Source organism: Tasmannia lanceolata, unplaced genomic scaffold, assembly GCF_043159265.1.
Source record: "Tasmannia lanceolata isolate RefF3 unplaced genomic scaffold, GAP_Taslan_0.1 ptg000020l, whole genome shotgun sequence".
NCBI classification, from domain to species: Eukaryota; Viridiplantae; Streptophyta; class Magnoliopsida; order Canellales; family Winteraceae; genus Tasmannia; species Tasmannia lanceolata.
The window spans coordinates 4346794-4360644 of record NW_027518697.1 but is presented as its reverse complement, the minus strand read 5'-3'; the positions used below and the strand labels follow the sequence as shown (position 1 = coordinate 4360644).

Sequence of the window (13851 nt, the reverse complement as noted above, 5' to 3'; positions counted from 1 at the left end):
TAAATTTTTTTAGAGTAAATTCCGAAGTGATATAGCCCTGAAAAATTGTATAAAATTTGATTGATTCTGTCTTTCACATAGTTGAATTTTCCGGAATTGCCCTTTTGCGTACTTTAATTTTTCATTTTTTTGGAAGAGGGGCAATGCCCTTATTGGTATTTCTCTCTCTCTCTCTCAAAGTCGACAAAAGGTGAAAACGCGAGGACATAATCGCGTTCATTTTACAATTGTAATTAGATCTTTAAGGCTGTTGCGTAATACCATGGTGGCACCATCAACATATAGTAATGCATATAATTGCACCTTATTTAAATCTCCATCTTTTGGTATAATTCACCTATCTTAAATTAAAGTCCTTCATAGGCTACTGCAATGGCTCATCATGCCAAGTCCGACCAATGAGCTATAGTAGAATAAAGAGGTACACAGTATCAAAACAAGGGGAGGGGGGGGGGGGGGGGGGGGGGTGTAAATATCAGTCACTAGATGCGGATATACAAACAGACAAGGGAAAACTAAATATTATTGACAAGTTTCTGCATCTCGGTTGAGAACTTCAATTAATGTTTATATTTATTTCAGGAATTTGTGCCTGATGCCAAGAACAGACATATTAGAGAACATTTTGATATTATCTAGTGATCATCTTTATCGAAGAGATTACATGGACTGTATCTAATTTTTTTAGTATTTGGTAAAGTTATTTTCATTAAAAAATTCCGAAATAAAAAAATATCAGAGAAAATTACAAATTTCAGACAATTATTAGTGTTTAGTACTTAACTAAATATTTTAATAATTTAGTGTATATCAATTGTAATTTGAGAGCCAAGTTGTGTATTATCAATTTAATAACATCATTCAGATAAGATTCAAATAAAACATGTCATTAATTTCAGCAGCACAAGTCCATTTCAAAAAAAATAAAAATCAACACAAGTCAAAACTAATACACAAATAATCACAATTCAGAATCATTAAATTCAAGGTATTGTAAAAATAAATTTTTTTGCCCCCAGGTTCTTGGCGCTACCCCCCAATGACCAGCTCAGGCAAAGTGTAAGTTAGTCCCCCAAGTGTAAATTCCAGGCTCCGCCCCTGAGAGTTGGGCTGGTTCTCAGATTCAAAAACCCGAAGTAATCTCGGGTAGGGTCAGGTTTAGAGTTAAAAAACCCGACCCGGCTTTCGTTAAATCCTTCATGGTTCCTTGTCTTTTATGTCATTTCACCTCAGTATTAGTTGTTTTGCTACAGATTATACTTTAACGTATATTTTTCCTGATGATTCTCTCATGTGCTGCATATAAGAAACCGCCAGTTGCCAGCTTCAAAAGAAGTCCATAATTGCATTAGGAGTTATCATTATCCAGCTGGTCTCTCTCTCCCTCTCTCTCCCTCTCTCTGAGTCAGTGTTCAAAAACTCCTTGACTCGACAAGGAACTCCCCCGAGTCGACTCCTTTTTGCCTTGGCCGCGTTCCGCATTGCACCACATCCGCATTCCGCGTTTTGCCCTACATAGTCATTAAACTCCTTCGACTCTCCCAAGTTATGACCGCGTCAACCTCGTCAACCGCATTCTTGGCCGCGTCCGCGTTGAGTCGACAAGGATTTTTCCTGGCCGCGTTCCGCGTCAAATCCGCGTTTTTAAACACTGCTCTGAGTTATCATTATCCAGCTGGTCTCTCTCTCTCACACACACACATATACAGACCTATATACAAGGGTTGTCGCATTCTTCTATTACTATAATCGCATTAGGAGTTATCGTTGTCCAGCTACTCTCTCTCTCCCCCTCTCTGTCACACACATATACACAATTACACACCTATATACAAGGGCTGTTGCATTCTTCAATTTATGGTAAAGTGTGGAAAACAGTGGGTGTCTCATTCTTCTATTTATGGTCATGACGTATAGGAGAAAAAGTTTGAATAGCTTCCACTACTCTTCCACCTACCTTACAACCATGTGTTCACACCATTTGATTTGATGCAAAATGGAGGAAGGAGGAAGGAGGAAGGAGGAAGGAGGATGGCAATTTAGACAAGGGCAATGATAAATTTGTCCCCTTTTCTTCCCTGGACCACCCCCTTGTATTGTAAAAAGAGTGTACATAAATACCCTAAAAGGGGTGGCGTGGGAAGAAAAGAAGGCGAATTTATCACTTCCCTTTAGACAAATCTAGACATTGCAAGTTCTCTTTTTATTGTTTTCTAGTCAGGTGGATTCCGAGTCTTCTCAATCAAGTCATCCAACATTCCAAGCCTAAGTGTTAGTATTTGCGTTATAGTGTCACCCTCAGTCCCTCATCTGACTTAATGCATGGTAAGCGTCCCTATCTCCAATAAGATGTGCATGAGATGCCTCATATCGACCCACCAACAGGATACTAGCATGATCCAGACCCTTCATTTGCTTAGGTAACGATCAAAGTTTTAGAGTCAATAGATGATTCAAATCATCTAATCAATTGTTTGCAAATAAAAATGGAGATTATCCACATTTAAGTTATACGATCATTAAGAAATGTCTAAATGGAATATTTTAGAGAAAGGTGTATCTACCAAAATGAGGAGGTGCAAATATCATTTCCCGATTGTTTAGGTTGTCTGCTCGTACGAAGGCGTACAAATTTTCCGGTAAACTAATGACATGTATCTAACACAAATAAAAGGAAAGTGATGTATTCGCCCCATTTTCTTCCCTGGGCCAGCCCCATCTAGGGTATTTATGACTACCATTTTACACTACATGGGGCTAGCCGAAATTGCCAATACTCGAAATGGTAGTCATATGGATTTCGGCTGAAATTTCGTCCTAAAATTCATTTTCTAATATTCCATCCGAAATTTAACAAAATTCAACCCAAAAATCTCAATTTTTTTAATTATATATTATTTTCCAAAAACTTTGGTAATTTCGGCCGAAATTTGGTATTGAATAAAATATTATTTTTTATGGTGTAAAGGTTTCGGCCAAAATTTTGGTTTCGGTGAGGGCCGAAACACATACCAAAACAAAATTTAAAGCAATATTCATTTTAAATTAGTGGTTGAGAAAAAGGAAAATTCAGTTGCTAACTGCCTGCAAGAGCACTTGGAAAAGATGGGAGTTTTTTTCACGAAGCAGTCAAACAAAATAATCTCGGTTGAAAATGACTGGTATTCAAAAGTCTAATACTCAATGAACTAAAAAATATGTATGCAAATTGTTTGAATCTTCTAAAAATACCTTTTGCAAAGGTCACAGAGGTATTGTTGCTAACTACTCAGGCAACTTGCATGCTTCTCCCAACATGTTCATACTGTAGATGGGAAATAGACAAAGGACTTTCACATATTAGATGTGATTAGGCATATGATGATTTAATGGTCATTTTCAAGGTTATGCCTCGATGGAGGCCATTGATCCAATGTGATTGTAGTTGTTAACTACGGAGCAAGTTCACAGTGGGGCCATTATTAGGTACTGCAGGATCGACGGAAACTTGTGGAAACACGTCGAAATTATTATTAAAGATTTTCAATTAAATCTTGTTTCTGTTTGGTGAAAAAGGTAAAAAACTGGTTTTCTAAATTAGCTAGTTTTAAGGAGAATTAATTGGAAACTTCAAAGGAGGAAAGAAAAAATTATATAAACACATATGATAACATTTTCTACAGATTTTTGGCTGGGAAAAACGTTTTTCCTTCTAGGTAAAAGGTCCAAAATTTCTCCTCTCTTCTCTCTCTTCTGGTTCTTTCAATTCTTTGTTTTCTAGTTCAGCATTTTTGCAAAACCTAAAGCTCCATCAAGAAAAATTCAATTCCCATCCATGGGAACTAATCTAAATCAATACATATGTTTGAAGAAAAGTTCTTCAACTTCCCTTTGCGCAATTTGATTGAATCCATATGTTCAATTTGTGGGTCCGCGACGATCAGATCATTTGTGGCCATTCGAAGAATAGATTAAGCCATCAAATCAACCCTGGGATCCTGGGTTTAAGCGCGAAATCGGCAAGGAAATTTTTGTTCTACACAATTTGTAGTTCTGCTGTGCATAGCGATTTCACATGGGGTTACAACCCTTTCAACACTAACCACAGGCAAGAACCAGAACCAAGCATTCCTCATGAATCACAATGTACTTTAAGGCCATGTTTCGCATCAATGAAAGTTTTTTCCATGGAATATTGGTTTATCAAGCATCATATCCTCACTCATTCCCTCTCAATTATCTCCCTCTCCCTGTCTCCGTACCGTCTCTCAACACTTGTTAAGCCAATATTATGTAAAAATAATTCATTGTTGCCAAACATGGCCTAAGTTTCACTCAAAGTGAGACTGAGATTTAAATGTATTGCACATTGGGTTAAATTAGTATGATGAATGATCAATTATGTAGATGCAAATAATCAAATAGGAAATAAAGGTCAAAGGATAAATGCCCACAAAATATTGATCAAGGACGACACCCCAAATTCAATAGAAATCCTAGACAAAGCACTCTAGAAATCCTAGAAAAATCTAAAAGATAGATGAAATGAGAATCACCTATGAAGAATTTATACATAGTTAAAAGCAAGGTTTTAAATTTCGGTTTCGGAATGCGTTTCGGTGAGTACCGAAACCAAAATTTCAGCTAAATTTCGGCCGTACAAGTTTCTTTGGAATAAAATTCATTTCCATTCATCTACTATTATACTATTTTTGGGAATCATTCTGATCTTTTAATTCTCATAATCACTTTGTTTGTGAGCATCTCCATTTTGCTCTAACAGTCAGACAAAATGCATCAAAAGAATGTAAAAATTGGAAAATCGCTCCAAAAAAATCATTTTTCACAGAATGCCAACTTTTCGATTTTTCAATCTCTACAACTCCAGAATCATACAATCACTCCAATGGTTATCAAAATGCTGCCTAACTAGCCAAAGAGGAACACAAAAGAAAGAAATAGTGGAAACATAGTGATTAATTATTGAGAATGCAATTGCATGTTCGGCTATAATTTGTTTACAACAAAACCCACAACTACTTTGTATGTATACATATAGAAAAGAGAGAATAAGAACTTTTTCAAACCCTACTCGTATAAAGCAGCAGAATCACTCAACCCCAGAACCCCTCCCAAATCTTTAGAATGGTAGAGATTGATCCACTTACAAATATCTTACACATGTAGATGACAGATTTCTCAAATTGCCGAAATTTAGGATCGTCCAAATTTTCCAATCACGCGTGGGACACCCACAGCGGCTACTTTAGAATTGTTGAAAATCCTAAGGTACATTTTGGATTGTCGGGGTGTGAGTAGATCCATTTCGTATGGGATCTCAGTATGTCTTGGGCCTGATCCATTCAGATTCTTTATTGACAACCTTGTTCAGATCTAAGACAGTCGGATTTTGTGGGCAGGTCTGGGCCACTATCCGAAATAATTTGGAAGTACCATATCTAACAGACACAGACACTTAAATTCATTGATAAATCTAATGTACAGTTTTGGGGTTATGTTGGCTGCATTAGTGATGGGGAAAATTCCGTCTGACGAGTTCTTTCAGAGCATGGAGGAAATAAGTATGGATAAGTGGCTGAGGAACGTAATTGGGTCGGACAATCGGAATCGAGCAATTGATCCTAATCGTTTAGGAAATGGGTTTGAAGTTCAGATGCTTTTGGTTTTAAATATTTCTTGATATTGCACATTCAGAGTCCAAAAACAAGAAATATTTAGAACCAAAAGCATCTGAACTTCAAACCCATTTCCCAAACGCTTAGGATCAATTGCTCGATTAGGATTGTCCGGCCAAATTACGTTCCTCGGCCACTTAACCATACTCATTTCCTGTGTGCTCTGAAAGAACTCGTCCGACGGAATTTTCCCCATCACTAATTCAGCCAACACAACCCCAAAACTGTAAACATCAGATTTATTTGATGATATTCGGGTTAAATGTACCCAAAGTCCACACTATGTTAGAACTTGTCATGTGGGTATTCGTCTCCGGCATCGCCCTGGCCAATCAAAAATCGGCAATCCAAGCTTCCATATCATCATCCAATAATATGTTCGCGGGCTTGAGATCTCTATGAATTATGCATGGACTATGGTTCATATGGAGATACTCGAGACTGGCGGCTATGCCGTAGGCAATCTTCTGTCGTGCCCGCCAGTCTAATTCATGTGTCCCTTGGGGCACTTGGTTTAGCACGTCTTGTAAACTTCCGTTCTTCATGAATTCATAGACTAAGTAATGGCAATCTGGACGGGACACATGGGCTAATAGAGGGAGGAGGTTCCCGTGTCGAATGTGGCCGACAGTTTTGATCTCAGATTGAAGTGGCCGCATTTTCTTGTTCAGAAGTTTGCTGTCATCTTCGTTGAGATCCGTCATCCGTGGTTTCGATCGTGGCCGGATTAATTATCTTCTTGATTGAGATAAGTTTACCATTGCTTAAGGGCAATTCGGCTTTGTAGACTTCACCACACCCACCTGGTTAGGACAAATTAAAATCGGTATCATGAATGATTAAATGGTGGAGATGCAAATAATCGAAGTAAGAAACAGAAAAAGAAAGAGGGTTAGAAAAAAAGAGTTAGGCAAGGCAAGTCAAAGCTTTCGACTTTAATTTCCCCACTTATGGAGTTAGAGGTTCGAAATCTGTTCACAAGACGCGCTGTGGCGGGTATGATATTGACACTACCATGTTTTAATAATAGCACGAACTCATCTTGTCTTTTATTATTTAAAGGTATGTCAAATATTATTATAATTCCTAGAAGGACACTGTCAAAGAGGAAAAGACAAGTTGAGTTTCTACAATCATTAAAACATGGTTGTTCGGTTACCATTTTCTTTTAAAGGAAACGTGGGTGAGCTGCTGACATTAATTACCTTTATAAACAATAGTGCAGTTATCAAAACATGGCTATGTTGACATCATTTCACATGGACATTTACATGGGAATGCGTTTATCAAAACATGGCTGTGTTGACATCACTTCAAATAGAAATTGACATGGGAGTGCATTTATCAAAACATGCTGTGTTTACATCACTTCAAATAGAAATTGACATGGGAGTGCATTTATCAAAACATGGCTGTTTAGACATCACTTCTTGTAGAAATTGACATGGGAGTGCATTTATCAGAACATGGCTGTGCTGGGATCACTTCACATAGAAATTGACATGGGAGTGCATTTATCAAAACATGGCTGAGTTGACATCACTTCCCTTTTTGTTACCAAGCCACCCCTTTGTAGTGTAAAAGCGTAGGCTCAATATGCCTGGGGGGTGTATGTTGGCTGCCAAAGTAGCTTTCGGATCATTGAATGGGCTGCAAAATTGGGTTGTGAATCACTGAATGGGCTGCGAAATTGGGTGCCTCGGCTGCAAAGGTGGGTGTGGGAAGATATAAACGCCATGTATACTGTTTTGAAATGACCAAAAAGCTCTTGTTCTTGACAATTTCTTCACTGCCTAACTATACTTAGATGTCATGAACATCTGTTCCTCACAGACTTCAGCAAATAAATTCAGTTTTAATGGTCTTTTTAAACATTAAGAAAATATATTCTTCAACCGATTTCAATAATAATGTGAGTACAGATGTTTGGAGTTTATATTTATTAAGATAACAATTGGGTGCTGATACAGTTGGTGGGCCCAACAGAAACCGTTAGTGGAATGGTGGGCCCATCTTTGAACAACGTTGGCCCCGCCCATACCACACCATAGGATAATCCAAACCGTCCATTTGATGGGACATAAACATAAATAGGTTGCGTCCCAAAATATCATTTCCGTACGCTGATCCTAGCCCTCCGATACAAATAGAAACTACATCTTATGCAACCTCTATAGATTGTAGCTTTGCGATCAACTGATCATCCTATGGAAATGATTCTTGGGGCACAACCTATTTATATTGTGGCCCATCAAATGAATGGTTTGGATCATCCTATGGAGTTGGTTGTAAAGTAACATTAAGACCCGTCCACAACATAAGATGATCCAAGCCATCCATGGTTTGGATAATCCTATGGAGTTGGTCGTGATGTAACATTAAGGCCCAATTGTAGGCCCCACCAATATTTTTCAAATTGAAGCGTACCGTCCACAACATAGGATGATCCAAGCCGTCCATGGTTTGGATCATCCTATGGTGTGGTTCGTACAGTAACATTAAGGCCCAACTTAGGCCCACCCATATTTTTGAAAATGAAGTGTACCGTCCAGACCATAGGATGATCCGAGGTGTCCATTTGATGTGCCATAACGTAAATGGGTTGTGCCCCCAAAATCATTTGCATAGGATGATCACAACCCTTCAATCTAGAGAGGTTTCCATAATAAGCAATTTCTCTTTATATCTGAGGGCTAGGATCATCATATGGAAATGGTTTTTTGGGATACAACCTATTTATGATGTGGCCTATCAAATGGACTGCTTGGATCATCCTATGGTCTGGAGGGTACACTGTCATAGTGGGTTGGATTTGGACACTAAGGAGGAGAATTTTAGGGGCCCATCAATTGTTCTCGTTGTGGAGAGAGAGAGAGAGAGAGAGAGAGCTGGGAGACGTGCACTAATTGATTCAAAAAAGAAACAAAAAGGGGAATAGCAGTTAAAACCTAACGTTTAAAGTTGCCAGCCCTAGGGGGGGGTATCAGCGCCCTAACAATTTTATTCAATAATAATGGATAACAAGTACCAAAAAAATAAGGATTATTTTAGGGGGTACAGATTGACCATCATAGAATATTGGAAATTGCTTACCCAGCTGCTACACAAATCTAGTAGGCATACTCCTGGAGTGTTGCTTGGCGGGAAAACTTCTGAGTAATAGCTAGTAAGTGCACGAATAGCGGGATCATCGATATGTGTAACAAAGCGAGGAGCCGAATAGAACATTGAATCGGATGATCTACCAAAGAAACCAATCAATGTGTTTTAGAAACACATAATTTAATCCCAAAGGGCAAAGCTTAACTAAATTCCACAAGACCAGCTATCCAAGTACCAACTACTATTCCCTCAACAAATTGGGCTTGTATCAAAAGAAGCAAAAGCCTTTGCAATGAATTATCTTCTCTTCAATTGCCTAGAAATTAAGCATAATGGGCTAGTAATAAAACAATTAATAAAACAAAGCAACTTCAGAACACCATAAAAACAGGCAAAACACATTGAATGGAGGTTAAAAAAACAGCTAAGCCAAGAAATCCCTACAGGCCGTTTAGATAAAAAGATTTTATAATCCAAGATTTGACAAGCTAAAACCTAGATTTATAAGCTAAAACCTAGATTGTACATTTGCAGGATTGTAAAATCCTAGTTTTAGCTTATAAAATCCAGGTTTTAGCTAGAAAATTAGGAAAGAAAAGACATTGGCTTCAGAAAAAAAGATCCTAAAAAATTAAGTACAGAAAATGGCTTTTTGTATTGTAAAGGAAAATAGTAAAAAGAGAAAAATCAGAAAGAGACAGGCATTAGCTGCTCGGAAAATTAGAGAAAATTCATAATACATTACAAAACGAAAAAAAAAGAGAGTAAAGAAAATCAAAATATTGAGCTATTTAAAACGAAAGAGAACAGAATTCCACCAAATTCCAAGAAAAAAATTGAAACCCAAAACCTAGAAGATACTGTATAAACCCTCGAATATGACAAGAACGTACATTTTGGGTAACTGGGTTATCATCCTCAGATTGTCTCCGTGAGAATGCAACACAAGGGAGGGCGATCTTTCACGCTGCTTTTCTGAATTTCGAAGCCCCAACCATGGTGGTTGCAAGAGAGAGGGAGGATGATGGAAGTGGCAGCCAACCCGCCCTCTCGCTCTCTCTCTCTTGCTCTCTACCGGTTTTTTTCTCTGGTTTTGAGTCCATTTTATAGGGAAGTGGCAGACTTTGCCACCCCCTCTTTTTGCATGGGCAGCCCCCTCAGGTGTTCTTGCGATGAAAGTTTATGAGATCTGTGAAGGTTTTTTTTGGCTTTTTGGTCATTTGGCCTGTCTCTTTGTTTTGTCCATTCCTTGGCCTTTTCAGGTTAGGTAGTCGCGATATTTGGTGGGACCCACCCTTTTTAATCTCAAACCGTATAGTAAGAAATGTGAGATTTATGTGATGCATGGCCATACAAATCCGTATTTTTTCAAAATGTACGGTACGACCCACACCATAGGATGATCCGAACTGTCCATTTGGATAAATAGGAGGTGCCCCAAAAACCAATTCCACAGGATGATCCTAGCCCTCTAATCTATATAAGTCTCCACAATGTGCAGTCCCTCTATAGATCGGAGGGTTAGGATCAGGCTATGGAAATGACCTTAGGGGAACCTCCTATTTACGTTGTTGTGATCCAAATGGAAGGTTTGGATCATCCATGGTGTAAAGTAATTTTGAAAAATATGGGTTCATATGGCTACACATCACATAAAATCTCAAGAAATGTTATTGTCATACGCGTCTGAACAGAGATGCCTCCTGATTCGCCCTGCCTTTCTGTGGGCCCTACCCTTTTTATCCGGGCTCTCTCAAACTGTACAGAATTGCCACTTTCATATGCGTCTGAGGGAAAGTGAGCTGAAATGCCTCCTGATTCGCCTTGCCATTTTGTGGGTCCCACACATCATCCCTCTTTTTAACTTTTTACCATCGCAGGAAGTTGAAAAGGTTAAAGAACCAGGAAAATCTAGGAAATCTTGTCTCCAGATCTTACGTGTCACCTGAAATTCCAAAGGTTTGCTTCATACATGATACACTACAACCGTTAAAACTATTTATAGTTACTGAAAAAGTGAAAATCTTCAAAACGATTTTAAAATTTAGGGATAATTACATTTACACCCTCCTCTAGTTTCACACATCCACTTCCACCCCTATAGTTTAAAACGTGACAAATACACCCCTGTAGTTTCAATTTGTTTAAGGTAGGCCCCATCAGCTGAAGATTCGTCCATAGATTGAAGGGTTAGGATAATCCGATGGAGCTGATTTTTTGGGCACACCCTATCTATGTCAAGACCCATCAATGAATGCTTTGGACCATCCAAACAATGTGGGCCCACATTATTTGGATGATTTTTTTGTAGTGTTTGGATTCGGGTATGGGACCACATTATTTGGATGATCCAAAGCGTTCATTTGATGGGTCCTGACATAGATAGGGTGTGCCCAAAAAATCAGCTCCATCGGATCATCCTAACCCTTCAAACTATGGACGAACCTTCAGCTAAGGGGGCAAACCTTAAACAAATTGAAACTACAGGGGTGTATTTTTGTTACGTTTTAAACTATAGGGGTGGAAGTGGATGTGTCAGAAACTAGAGGGGGTGTAAATGTAATTATCCCTAAAATTTAAGGTGAGGTAGACGTCTACTAGCTAGGACCACTAGGGGGCTCATATAGTTCGTTTCCTTCATTTATTATATAGGGTTTGTTCAGTTCATTTCCTAAGAAAAAAACAGGAAAAGAAAAGTGCCTCTCAATCTTTTGTGGAATCAGGGATTGAAATAGGCATCCTACTTCATCTCTCTTGTAAACAGAACGGAAAATTTAAAATAAATAATTTAGGGAAATGATATCAGCACAACCATGTTTTAGTAATTGCACAAGCCTTTCGTTTCTTTTTTATTTGGCTTGTGGGAGCTTTTAGGGAACTGTAATAACCTTTGACAACACTTAATACTAAATGACAAGATGAGTCAGTGAAAATATCAAAACATGGTTGTGTTGATATCATTTCCCATAAGAGATTTGCTAGAAGGCATTTCTCGGATCAGCTGTTGCATGAGAGAACAGCCACATAGACTTAGATTCTGGCTTATTCATTTAATTCATCTGAGGTGGCTGCTTTCTCATGCAACATCCGGTTCGAGAAATGCCTTCTGCGATACTCCCTAGCAAATCCCTTTCCATAATTTAATTTAAAAAACCGGTAAAAATTAAATAAATTCCGAAGTTTTTTCTCTTTAATTCTGCCTTGATGTCAATTTCCACATTTTCCGTTCATATTTTTTGAGCCAAACATAGCTAATGAGCCCACCATCACATGCCATTTTTTGAGCCAAACATAGCTAATGAACCCACCATCACATGCCAACCAATATGGTCTATGACAAATCCAACCTGCTAGTCTACTACCCTTTGCCCCACTATCAACGGATGACATTTTGAGTGGGCAAGTGATATTTGATCCCTTCTCTTCCCAAGACCAGCTCCCTCTATTATATTTACTAGTGTTACAACTTACAACCCGTGCAATGCACATGGCGAACCCAATTGGTCAATCCTCCCAACATGACTACTTTTTATTTGAAAAATTGCACCTTCTAAAATGGGTCAATTAATTTGAGGTATATTAGATCAAGACAACAACAATCTCCCACACATCCCAAAAGTACTTGAGATGGAAATTTCTTTAAAAAATTAAAGTAGCCCAAATGGGTATCTCAGTTTCATTTTCAAAATCAACATCCCACAGGTCCAGATTGAACCTGTAGTAGATTCTAGCAAACAATTTCCTTCTCAATCTAGGAAAAAACCAAATGAATAATTCGAATCACTAATCCATATCTTTTGTACTGTTTACTGTCACTCCTAATAGTATCACTGCCTTTTAATTGGTACGAATCACTAATCCAGATAAAAAATGGATGCCATATCCATATTAGTTTTGTGATCTCTATGCCGATTGCATTGGCCTGCACCCATTTATGTCTATGAAGAGAGGTAGTCATATATGTTAGGTAGTTTCTCAAGTGAGACATTGTGGAAGTATATATAGCAATGTATGAAATAAATATGCTACAGTAAATGTATAATTTTTAAATAACAGATAGATTTTACCCCGTAAAATTTAAAATTGATTAGTGTCCCTACCAAAGAGAGATCCCGAAGTAACGCCAGTTTGGATTTCGGTCAGTTTGAATTTGCCATGACTTTCCAACCATGAGATCCACTGTCAACAAAAGCATGCAGGAAAGTGCACAAATGGTCAAATAAAGGAGACACGATCCTATTCATTTTCCAAAGGGGCTATCACAAATGCAAGGCCACCCCCTCCTCTTAAATACAAATGAAGTAACGCCAGCTTGGATTTCGATCGGGCATGATCTCTTGCTTAGTAATGATGCAAAACCTTCATTATGAAAAATGTGAATTAAATTTGAACGCCACAAATATGGCTATGAATTTAAATTAGAAAAATGAATAGGGGAAGATAAGAACTCATAAATAAAAAACAAGGATAAAGATGATGATAGTGTTAAAAAAAGAATTTAAAGAGGAATACTTCAAAACGCTAATTACTTCTCTGCCACTTTTTTGTTCTCTTTATTCTGATTTCTTGGGATCCCATATGTAGACACCACATTTTGACCGGACCCTTTTCCCCAAAATCGAATAATTTCTGAAGTCGAATAAAATCCCAAAATCCCCGGAGTGCCGAGTCCCGAATACTAGATAAACCCGAAAGCGCCCATTTGCAGATCATTTTGAAGCCTTTGTAGAGCTTCGGAAATCCTTAACCTCCTATTGGAACTCCTCGTTTAGTTACCTCAGTCCCGTCCTTCATTTTTGCAAAAATTAAAAAAAACTAAAAATACCCCTGAGTTCCGATGTTTACCCGCATACCATATTTTGATATTTATGCTAACTCACCTTGGTCTTAGTTTTAAAGAGCTATTAAAAAGTTATTATGTTTCCAAAATAGCTCTTGCAGGCTAAGTAAAGAAGAAAAGACAGTCGAGTTAGTGCGATTATCAAAACATAATTACATTAATATCATTTCAAAAGATGAGAAGAATAGTATAATTTGCCCCCTTTCTTACTTGGACCACTAGTTCAGAAGAAAA

The 13851-nt window shown here is 38.0% G+C and overlaps 1 long non-coding RNA gene across 2 annotated transcripts; it reads right to left on the bottom strand.

The window, feature by feature from the left end:
• Positions 1-5748: 5748 nt before the first annotated feature.
• Positions 5749-9839, bottom strand: LOC143855189 (uncharacterized). 2 transcript variants are annotated; one of them, XR_013237724.1, is made up of 3 exons: positions 9671-9839; positions 8769-8916; positions 5749-6478 (listed from the first exon to the last, which is right to left on the bottom strand). It is a non-coding gene; the product is annotated as an uncharacterized LOC143855189 (long non-coding RNA). The 2 variants fall into 2 exon arrangements; XR_013237723.1 differs by lacking the exon at positions 5749-6478 and adding an exon at positions 7092-7378.
• Between the last annotated feature and the right edge of the window lie 4012 nt (positions 9840-13851).